This window comes from Hemitrygon akajei, chromosome 24 (assembly GCF_048418815.1).
Source record: "Hemitrygon akajei chromosome 24, sHemAka1.3, whole genome shotgun sequence".
Lineage (NCBI taxonomy): Eukaryota > Metazoa > Chordata > Chondrichthyes > Myliobatiformes > Dasyatidae > Hemitrygon > Hemitrygon akajei.
Genome location: NC_133147.1, coordinates 9063442 through 9075760, shown reverse-complemented (window position 1 = coordinate 9075760; position 12319 = coordinate 9063442). Strand labels below are relative to the sequence as shown.

General features: G+C 43.1%; 1 protein-coding gene across 9 annotated transcripts in view; it reads right to left on the bottom strand.

Moving 5' to 3' along the window:
- Positions 1–12319, bottom strand: part of ahdc1 (AT hook, DNA binding motif, containing 1) — a 282613-nt gene that overhangs the window by 212833 nt on the left and 57461 nt on the right. For 2 of the 9 annotated variants that reach the window (XM_073028307.1, XM_073028315.1), the window contains exon 2: positions 5193–5323. The exons of the other annotated variants lie outside the window; for them this stretch is intronic. The gene's annotated coding sequence lies outside the window, so the exon portion shown is untranslated. The remainder of the gene's footprint in view (positions 1–5192; positions 5324–12319) is intronic. 9 annotated transcript variants of the gene reach the window in all.

Below are 12319 nucleotides of genomic sequence, written 5' to 3'. Positions count from 1 at the left end.
CCTTCCAGCCTAATGAGCCTGTGCTGTCCAATTATACCCACGTGACCAATTCACCCGTTAACCTGTAGGCCTTTGGAATGTGGGAGGAAACCAGGGCACTGGGAGGAAACCCACATGGTCACAGGGATAGCGTACAAACTCCTTACAGACAGCAGTGGCAATTGTACCCAAGTCATTGCCGCTATGTTAGTGTTACGCTAATCACTTCACTACTGTGTCTCCCCACTTTGCTGGGAGATACTACAGGATATCTAACAGTCCACAGGAGATAGATGAGCAGATGTGTGGTCAGGTCACATAATAAGCAGGTGTAAAATGAACAGAGAGCATATGGGGGGGTGGGTATTTCAATGTCTTCAATATCACTGTTCCTTGCCCTATTGGACGTTACGTAGGCAGAAGGGATTAGTTTGGTTAGCCATCTGATTACTAATTTAATTAGATCAGCACAACATTGTGGGTGAAGAGCCTGTCCCTGTACTGTATTGTTTTATCCGACCAATTTTGGGCTCCTTATCTAAGAAAGGATGTACTGACATTGGAGAGGGTTCAAAGGAGGTTCACAAGAATGATTCCAGGATTGAAAGGCTTATCACATGAGGAGCGTTTGATGGCTCTGGGTCTCTACTCACTGGAATTCAGAAGAATGAGAAGGGATCTTATTGAAACCTATTGAATGTTGAAAGGCCTAGACAGAGTGAATGTGGACAGGATGTTTCCCTCAACTCTGAATTGATTCCAATCCTACAGACTCACTTTCAAGGATTCTACAATCCAGGTTCTCAGTATTTTTTTATTGTAAAATTTGTCTTTCTTTACACACTGATTGTTTGCCAGTCTTTATGTATTGTTTTCTCATAAATTCTATTGCATTTCTTTATTTTCATGATTTGTTTTTTTTCTGAGCATTGGGTTCTTTGTTTTGTGTCTGCCTGTAAGACGAATATCAAGTTTGTATATAGTATACATACTTTAATAATAAATGTACTCTGAACTTTCAAAAGCCCTCAAGATAATGAATTTCAAGGCAGCATATTGTAATATATATGTACTTGGTTAATAAATTGACTTCAACTTTGAAGCCGACGTTTGACATGTGGAAGTCATTTAAAGACTAGCCAGTCAGAATTCAGGACCAACATGTTCCTGAGAGGAAGATAGGGCTCTGAATCGCTAGATGACAAGAAAAGTTGAGATTGCAGTCAGAAAGTAAAGGCATATTCAATGTTTTGGAAGCTGAAATTTAACAAAATGCTGGAGCAATAAAAGAGAAGGAAAGAGGAAAGAATCGAGTGGGCTGGATTGGGCTATGAAATGTCCTTGGTGAGAGAATTATAGAGAATCCCTCGACATTTTACACTACATTAAAAAACAAGAAGATAGCTAGGGAGAAGGTTGGATCACTCAAGGACAAAGGAGGCAATGTATGCCTGAAGTCAGAGAAAGTTGGCAAGTTGCTAAACATGTGCTTTACATCAGCATTCACCAAGGAAAAGGACATGGAGAGTCGTGAGATCAGGGAGAAGAATGCTGAAATTCTAGGGCATATTGATATCAAAGAGGCACCTGTGCTGGGTTGTTAACACAACATCAAGGTGGATAAATCTCCAGTGTCCGATGCGATCTATCCTAGGTTACTGGAAGAGCCAAGAGAGAAAATTGTTGGGGCCTTGACGGAGATCTGAAAGATGATTTGTAAGGTGTATCCAGTGAAATGTGTTGCTTGCGTCAATGACCAACACAGTCCGAGGATGTGCTGGGGTCAGCCCATAAGTGTCGCCACACTTCCAGTGCCAACACAACATGTCCACATCTTACCACACCTCACTAATCTGTACGTCTTTGAACTGTGGGAGGAAGCAGGAGCACCGGGAGGAAACCCATGCAGTCACAGGGAGAACGTACAAACTCCTTATGCACAGTGGTGTGAATTGAACCCAGGTTGCCAGAGTTGTAATAATGTTGTGCTAATCGTTATGCTATCGGGCCATTGGAAGTTAAGAGGGAAAAGACGTTTAGAGGGGGCCCAAGGAAGCACACTTCACCCAGAGAACTCTGGAATGCACTGTTTCAGTCAGTGGTAGAGGCAGAGACTCTCACGAGTACCGACAACAGCACTGTAATCAAGGCACTCAAGGTGACCCATCAAGTGTTGGTAAATAGAATTAGTGTGGATGGATTATTGATGGCCCATATAGACACGTCTGTGCTATAGGACTCTACCAAATGCGCCCAGATCGACACCCAGGCAGATATCATCTGAAGAAGATGGCACCAGCAAACAACACAACCCAAGTCAACATGCTTCAGACAGTTCACAAAGCTACTTCTTTTACCTCTTCTTCTTTCAAATATGATTCGGCTACTACCTGCTGAAGGGTCTCGGCACGAAACGTCCACTGTACTTTTTCCCATAGATGCTGCCTGGCCTGCTGAGTTCCTCCAGCATTTTATGGGTGTTCCTCAGATTTCCAGAATCTGCAGATTTCTCTTGTTTATTATTGGAACCCGTAACTTACATTTTGATTATGTGTTTTCGGGCCGATTGAGCTATCTGGTGCTTTGCTGTCTCTGATGGAGTTCGGTGGAGGTTTCAAGCAAAGAGTGTGGCCTGCAGGCCAAGAAGCCTGGGGATGGAGTACAAGCCCACAATCAACTCCATTTCTTGCCAATTTCACTGATTAAAGAGTCGAGGAAGACTGAAATCAACAAGGGTGAGAGCAGTAGGCAAGCAGGTGTTCAGAATCATCTGCCTGCGTTCGACCAGACTCTCTCTCCCTCTCGCTCGCTGCTGCTGGAGAAAGGTGCTGGAATCTTGAATCATGGAAAAGGTTTAATTGACATGGTTTGCGGACTGGACTCCATAATTCATGTATGTGTGTTTCTGATTTCTGGTTACTCCTTTTTTCATTGTTATTTTGTATGATTTTGATCAGGACGGACTGGATCTGCAGTTTGCAGTCAATGCACGACACAGTGCTAAATTGAACACTCCCGGACTATTTCAATGACTGTGGTTTAATGTTTTATATTCTGTATTTTACGCTCATTTTGCCATTTGTGCAATATGGTGTTCTTTTTTGCAGGTTGGGTTTGATGCTTTTCTCTGAACAGGTTCCATGGTGTTTCTTTGTTTTGTGGCTGTCTGTGGGAAGACGAATATCAGGGTTGCATGCTGCATACATACTTTGATAATAAATGTACTTTGAATCTTTGAGCATTGAGAAAATGCCAACCCCTCCTGGTAACCCTGACCTGTAGTCCTGGAAGCCAGCACTAATGGCAAAGCATCAAACTTCACAACTTATGTCAGTGATATGAAACGTGACTCTGAAACACCAGTCACAAGGGACTCTTGCGGATGCTGGAAATTTTGAACAACACACGAAAAATGGTGGAGAAACTCAACAGGTCAGGCAACATCTACGGAAAGAGATACACAGTCGATATTGAGCCGAGACCCTTCATCAGGAGCTGGCCCGAAACCTCAACTATTTGTTTCTCTCCCTTGCTACTACTTGACCTGCGAGGTCCCTCCAGAATTGTGCATATGTTGGCAAACACTAATGCCTGTACGCCTCTGGTTCCTGGCTAAAATGAAGTCAGATAAAATCATTTTTACACAAACACTGCGCTCAGTGTCCTCTCTGACGTTGCAATGGCAGACACAGCAGTGGTTGGTTGAGGGCCCTTAGAATGAAGCTGTCGTGAGGACGCAGAGTATCAGTGTAACCCAGACTCTGCGACAAGATGGAGGACAGTCCAAACCCAAGAGTGGGGCTGAAGGTCACCCCCTCAGAAAATAAAGATCAGCTTTATTGGTCACACCTACACGAAAGCATTCAGTGAAATGCATTCAACACACACACACACAAAATGCTGGAGGAACAAAACATTGCTCAGATTTCCAGCATCAGCACACCTTCTCGTCAGTGAAATGCGTTGTTTGCATCAACGACCAGAATTGTCTGAGGATGTGCTGAAGACATCCAGCAAGTGTCACCCGGCTCCAGTATCAACATGGCATGCTCACAACTTACTAACCCTAACCTGCATTTGCAATGTGGGAGGAAACTGGAGCACCCGGAGGAAAACCTACCCGACCACGAGGAGAAGATACAAACTGTACAAGCAGTGACGAGAATTGAACTCTGCTCACTGAATCTGTGAAGTGTTGTGCTACCATAATGCTCAAATGTCACATCTCTGGAGTCCCAGCCGGTGAACACCATGTGCATCAGACAATTCTGAGTAGTGGTGAGTGGATAAAGCTCTCAGAGCACCTCCGGAGAAGAGCACACCCGTGCCCCTCACTCTGAGGCTCCTGATGACCCGCCTTGTGGACAGTCACGGCTGAGATATTGTCTCCAATGTCAGAATGCACCCAACAGTGTCACCTCAGAGACACCTCTTGCATAGCTAACTGAGTAACCAAATGCTGGAGAGAATGGCCCTTCGTCGTACCACTGTGATCGCAGGCTGGTCAATAGTCAGAATCTGCTCAGTCAGGCCTTTGGGTGACGGCTGAGTGTTCCCTCCGATCGCAAAGCAACACACAATGTGCGGTTAATTGGTCTCTCCGGTGTTCAGCACAGGTCACGGGTTCTGCTGTTCCACTCCAGTTCACGTCCCAAAAAGCAGAAGCACATTGCGCCCCGGTAAACATAATTAGGAAATGCGAAAGCGTCAGACACTCTTGCACCCGGCTAATTCCCCAAAGGTTGCTAATTGATCCGGAAACAATTGTTCACATGATGTAACATGCAGAAAACAATTATTTCATTCTCCTTTACACTGGTGTACTGGAAATGACATTAAACAATCTTGAAATCAGGTACAACAAAATCATGTGCACAGGTCTAAAATAGAACATAGAACAATACAATGTGGGATGTTTGGCTCACAATGTTCAGCTGACCTTTTAACCTACTGTAATCCTTCCCTCCCACATAGCCCTCCATTTTTTTCACCCATGAGTTTCTTAAATATACCTAACATATCTGTCTCTACCACCATCCCTGGCAGTGTGTTCCACACATCCACCACTTGGCATTAAAAAATCTGCCTTTGACATCCCCCCCTATACTTTCCTCCAATCACCTTAAAATTAAGACCCCTTGCCATTTTTATCCTGGGAAAAAATCTCTGGCTATCCACTCTCTTTATTGTCTTGTACATCTCTATCAACTCACCTCTCATCCTCCCCTTCTCCAAAGGGAAAAGCCCGAGCTCGCTCAATCTATCTTCATAAGACACGCTCTCTAATCCAGGCAGCTTCCTGATAAATCTCCTCTGCCCTCTCGCTGAAATGTCCACATCCTTCCTGTAATGAGGAGACCAGAACTGAACACAATACTCCATGTAGGGTCCAACCTTGCAGCTCCTGAACTCAATCCCCTGACTAATGAAGGCCAATACACCATATGCCTTCTTAACCACCCTATCAACTTGTGTAGCAACCTTGTAGGATCTATGGATGTGGAGCCCAAGATCCCTCTGTTCCTCCACATGGTTAAACTAGTATTCTGCCTTAAAGATCTACCTTCCAAAGTGAATCACTTCAAAAGTTCAAAGTAAATTTATTATAAAAGTACATATACCAAACTGAGATTCATTTTCTTGTGGGCATACTCAATAAATCCAAAGAATAACAACCATAACAGAATCAATGAAAGACCGCACCATTAACCAGTGTGTAAAAGACAACTGCGCAAATACAAAATGAAAGAAATAATAATAAATAAATTCACATTAAATATCAATAAATGAGATGAAGAGTCCCTGAAAGTGAGTCCATTGGCTGTTGGAACATTTCAATGATGGGGGCAAGTGAAGTTGAGTCACGCTCTTCTGGATTGAACTCCACGTGCCACTTCTCAATAATAAAACAAGACCAGAATGTATAAACACACAAGGGGCAGTAGGAGAAAGAAGTGGCGTCTATAACAAGAAAGCAAGTGCAGTGATGGAGTCATAAAAAAGTACACCACAGAAACAGACTCTACGGCCTACCTAGCCCATGCTGAATCCATTTATACTGCCTACTCCCATCATCCTGCACCGGGACCATAGCCCTCCATACGCCTTCCATCCATGTACCTATCCAAACTTCTCTTAAGCATTGAAAGTGAGCTCCCAAGCACTTCATTCAATGCTCTCACAACCCTCTGAGTGAAGAAATTTCCCCTCATCTTCCCCTTAAACTTTTTCACCTTTCACCCCTAACCTATGATCTCTAGTTGCAGTCCCGCACAACCTCAGTGGAAAAAACCTGCTTGTATTTACCCTGTCTATACCCCTCAAAATGCTATCAAATCTCCTCTCAATCTTCTACGTTCCAGGGAGAAAGTCCCTGTAGGTATAACAGTTGCAGAGAGTGTGGCACACTAACAGATGGAGCAGGCTCTTCAGGTGAGTGGAACATGGAAGAATGGCAGAGATCAAAGACTGTCATCCACAGGCACATTACGTCCTCGGGACATAGGAACTCCATCTTGAGTCAAGTTCCTAGCAAATGCTTTTAGGATCACCGTCTCCAAAATACTCTTTAAATCAGTGTCAGAAACACAACAAGCCAAAGTTATATCATCAGTCACTGTCTTTCATCAAAACGTCAGTCATTTACGCTGAATCAGCAAGATGTAGATAAAATTCCTGATTTAGTGAAATCTGTTGTGACAAGCCATGTGATAAAAGGATTTCAGTGTACAAATGTGTAAAATACAATTGCATTCATTAATAATTTACAATTCATGTACTGTGGTGTTTGTTACCATCTGCGTCTCATAGGCATCATTTAAAAATATACACTAATATACCGTGAGCTTATTTTTGTACAGGGCAATTTTTCACTGTCAATAATTTAGTAGAAATTTCAGAGTCTCTTTCTATTGCAGACAATAAAATCCAAGAGCTTTCTTCGGAATGATTTGAAATATTTATAAGCAAATTTGTACAGCAGTGTCTTCTCTGGCGCACGGGAGAGCTTGTGTTACCTTTTTAATCTAAATGGGCCATATTTTAAAACCACTGTACATCATAAAAATCAAATCAATTCAACAATACCTGTCAACATCTTCAAGCTTTTTCCAACAGTTCTTAATAGCCCTTCAAAAACACCACTCAACTGTCTGGAAATAGATGGATGTATTTTTCTTAAAAAGCCGTCAGAAATGTTTATTAGACCAAATTTATTCTTTAAGGTCCCTTACTCCAAAAGTAAAGGAATTTGGTCTGAGGCCTGTGGTCTCATTTGGTTGTGTGAGGCTGGTACTAAAACAACTTAATCTGGGTCCCAGCATGTTGCAGGTGATGGAACCCTGCAGTTCCAGGAGGTCCAAGATAGAGCTAAGACAGGGAGTTAGTTGGCATAATGCCAACAATGGCTGCATCTCCAGACTTTATAAATTTGGGGCAATCTTCCACCTTCTTGCCAGATCGACCATCAATCTTCTCCTTCAGTTCATTAAACCTGCTGGCAACACAAGCAGTATGGCAATCAGGTACTGGGCCATAGCCAGCAGATATCTAACCAGGATGGTAAGGTGAAACTAAGGATATGCAAGAGACAATTGCAAAGATAGAGGAATCTCGGGCACTTGTAGGGCTTGGAAGCCAAGGAGGATAGGGAGATGCTGTGCTGGTGAAGGATTTGAAGATGAACATGGGCACTTTTCACTTGACCACAGTACGGGACTAACAACTATTAGACCATAAGACCATGAGCCATAGGAGCAGAATTGGGTCATTCAGCCCATGGCTGATCCTGGGTCCCATTCAATCCCATACACCTGACCTCTCACCATATCCCTTGATGCCCCAACTAATCAGGAATCTATCAACTTCCGCTTTGAATATAACCATATAACCATATAACCATATAACAATCACAGCACGGAAACAGGCCATTCCGGCCCTCCTAGTCCGTGCCGAACTCTTAATCTCACCTAGTCCCACCTACCCGCACTCAGCCCATAACCCTCCACTCCTTTCCTATCCATATACCTATCCAATTTTACCTTAAATGACACAACTGATCTGGCCTCTACTACTTCTACAGGAAGCTCATTCCACACAGCTATCACTCTCTGAGTAAAGAAATACCCCCTCGTGTTTCCCTTAAACTTTTGCCCCCTAACTCTCAAATCATGTCCTCTCGTTTGAATCTCCCCTACTCTCAATGGAAACAGCCTATTCACGTCAACTCTATCTATCCCTCTCAACATTTTAAATACCTCGATCAAATCCCCCCTCAACCTTCTACGCTCCAATGAATAGAGACCTAACTTGTTCAACCTTTCTCTGTAACTTAAGTACTGAAACCCTGGTAACATCCTAGTACCAGGATAAATGTACCTAACAATCTTTCCATTAATGCTGATAATTAGATTCATGCTCGTTAATGTGAGAATAAGATTAAGGAACAGCATCCAGGCAAAATTCTGCAGAACTATTTCTGATCTTCAAACAGGGGTCCAAAAAATAAAAATCAAAGATTCACACTTAGCTGTTACCAGCAAGGATGATTAAAGAAAGAGGTTCAGTTTGGCTTTCCTAAGCTATAAGACATAGGAGTAGAATTGGGCCATTTGACCCATCAGGTCTGCTCCGCCATTTCAACATGGCTGATGCATTATTCCCCACAGTCCCAATCTCCTGCCTTCTCCCCATATCTGTTCATGCCTTGACTAATCAAGAATCAATCAACCTCAGACTTAAATATACCCAAAGACTTGGCCTCCACTGTTGCTTGTGGCAACAAATTCCTCTTCATCTCCATTCTAAGAGGATACTCTTCTATTCTGAGGCTGTCCCATCATAGGAAACATCCTCTCCATATCCACTCTATCAATACCTATCACCATTCAATGTGTTTCAATAAGGTCACCCATCATTCTTCTGAATTCTAGTTGATACAGGCCCAGAGCCATCAAATGCTCTTCACATGACAAGCTTTTCAATCCCAGAATCATTTCTGTGAACCTCGTTGAAGGGCATCCTTTTAGAATGGAGATGAGGAATTTCTTTAGCCAGAGAGTGGTGAATCTGTGGAATTCTTTGCCACAGGCAGCTGAGGAGGGCAAGTTTTTTTAAGGCAGAGTGTGACAGATTCATGATTGGTCAGGGCATGAAGAGATTCAGGGAGAAGGTGGGAGATTGTGGCTGACAGGAAAATTGGATCAGTCATGATGAAACGGTGGGCCAGACTTGATGAGTCAAATGACTGAATTCTGCTCCTATGGTCTTATGGTCCAAGATAAGGGGCCCAAAACCACTCACAATACTCTAAGTGAGGCTTCACCAGTGCTTTATAATGCCTGTATCCCTTCATCATCAGCCTTCTAAATCAAGTCCTGGAAATATTAAATTTTCACCATCTTTCCCCAGTTTTCCACAGAAGTGGGATAACTCAAGACCCACTGCATCTCATTATAATCACCTTTGTTCCCCAATGAGGAAATCTTTGGTCTATCAAGGGATTCTTCAAGTTTATCAACATCCTTCACATGCACAAAAAAGTTAAATAATTATTTTATTATTATCCAGAATCATTAATATTATTCTGTGTTAGACTGAACAGAACAAGGTAACTGTACCTAATCGAAAGAAGATATGGTTCACAGAATAAGCATTGCCTGGAATGTAGAGGTGTAGATTTTGAATAAAATCATGGTGTTGCACTGCATTTTGTCTTGCTTGTGAGATTACCCACAATTAGATGTCATGGTTTAGAAATTCGTCTATGTTGCTTTTTCGCAGTGTTAAATTGGTGTTGCATGTCCCCTTAATGCTGTTTAAACAGCTCTAATAAAGCTCGACATTAGACAGGGTGATTTAAAAAGCTGCATTGTCAAGGTCTCTAGGGTAATGCCACACTACTTCAGAAAACATCAGACGTTACTGGAAATCTCGAGTCGAATATCTCACAGCTGCCAACGCTTCGACGTGCAGCAACTGGAGAGAACCACAGGTGGGGGAAGCAGACATTCCTGAAACCAGTGATGGCTCTGGTTTAATGAGAGAATGGTGCCGAGAGGCTAATGGACCGTGTCACCGGGAAGGGAGTGGAGAGTTCTCAGCTCAGAAGGGTGATGGAGGTCACCAAAGGCTACAGTCAGGTAACACTGATGGAAAATTACTGTGATTCCTCTACGAGGAGGGATACAAGTGAAATCTGTGAGAGACTATACACTGGAGAAAAGATTTTGTTACTTAAAAATGAATTTTATTTGTAAAAAGTAAATAAACTGTGCAAAACTCTGTAATTTGGTCAGTGGGATACTTTGGATACATAACAGATTGGTACAGCAACTGCTCCACACTTGACCACAAAAAACTACAGAGCGTTGTGGACATACCTCAGCAGATCACAGGAACCAGCCTCCCCTCCATGGACTCTCTCCACACTTCTCACTGCCTCAGTAAACAGACAGCATAATCAAAGACTCCATCCACCCCGGAGATTCTCTTCTCCCCTCTCCCGTTGGGCAGAAGATGCAAAAGCCTGAATGTACTTACCACCAGGCTCAAGGACACGTTCTATGCCATTGTTATCAGACTCTTGAACAAATCTCTTGTACAATTACATGGACTCTTGGCCTCACAATCTACCTTGTGAGGATCATGCACTATATCATTTACCTGCACTGAACTTTCTCTGTAGCTGTAACATTTTACTCTGCATTGCTACTGTTTTACCTTGTTTTATCTCAATGTACTACGTAATGAGATAGAGTCATAGAAAAGTACAGCACAGAAACAGGCCCTTTGCCCCATCTAGTCTGTGCTGAACTATTTAAACTGTCCAGTCAACCTTCACCTTCCCATCCACGTATCTATCCAAACTTCTCTTAAACATTGAGTTTGCATCCACCATTTGTGCTGGAAGCTTGTTCCACACTCTCTCCAAAAAATCAAAATCAATTGGATGTCCAACATGACATGTATGTTGCTTTGTTAAAGACCACCCCATAGTTTAGTGTTCTTCTTTGGGTAAGGCAACAGCAGCTTTCACACTGATATGTATTTAAAAAGTAAAACTGCCTATAGTTTAAATGTAGTCTTATTTAATGTGTTAATAAAAAGCACATATATTACTATATAACAAATGTTTTTTTAATATTTGATAACTGTATTTCAATATGGTTTCTTAAGGTTGTTATAGCCGGGGGTGGTAGTGGGGATAAGCTCCCACTACCTATTAAATGCTCCCAATGGCATGCAACTCAAATAGCCTCTGACAACCAAATCCAGCTCCTGGCTTACATGTGTGGCTTAGCGACTAAGCCCGGCGAAACGGTTCCTACAGGAGAAGGGGCAAATGTGGGTTACTCATGCCTTAAAACTAGTCGAGTCAGCAGATGGGGCTCGTCAGGCATGGCTAGTAGATCATCTAGAAGGAAAGCTCTGATCTCAAACCTCTGCTGACTTGTGGCTATACCCACTCATGGGGAAGGCTTCGGGAGTAAACTCTGAGGACAAGTCCGGAGCTGGAGTCCCTAAGGCAGTCCTACATTGAGCTCAATGCTGACTGGCAACTCCTGTGATGCTGCTGGTGCCAAACTGTATCAGTTTCTGCCATCTTTTGAGCTCATCAGATATGTGGAGAGGGGAAGCCTGCGACAAAGGCAACAGCTTGCTCTCTAAATCCTACTGCCCTGGCTTGCATATCTAGACAGCTAGGATGCAATATCCTTGGTCAACTTTGACCTACGGAGGCCTCAGAGAGATTTCAATATAATCGGTTTCTTTTGTAATCCTTTGTACTTTATTTTATATATTTAAATATATTAATAATATTGAATTACCTTGCCGGATCTTCTGGCAAGATGGCAGTGTGACAAGGTCGCAGCGACTTCTACGGGGTCAACAGAAGGTGCTACCATTCTACTTAAACATATGTTTAATAATTGCAAGATCCTGCAATACATTAAGAACTCAAAGGACTGCAGGTCCACCCCATCAGCGAGTTGCTCACTGGCTGAGATAACGAAGGAGCTGTGCAACGAGCTGCTGCCTGAATCAATGGAGGCTCACATTCAAATAGCGAGAGGTCATCACGGTCACTTTCCTTGTGATCGCAAGACCTCTTTGGACATTGTTAATCTAGTACACCACAAGTCTGATTCACTGATTTATTGGATTTAAGTAGGGGTGGATAGCGGTAGCCTAATCCTGAGTCATAGCAAGCACTAGGCCTGAAGCCACGGTGTTGCCTGCTTGCAGCCGCCCAGAGCGAGGGGACAAAGCTGTTGCGCTTCACCGGGGCTGGTGTGGCATGGTGTCCAGACCGGAGTTGGAGCTGCCCTCCCAGAGTTTT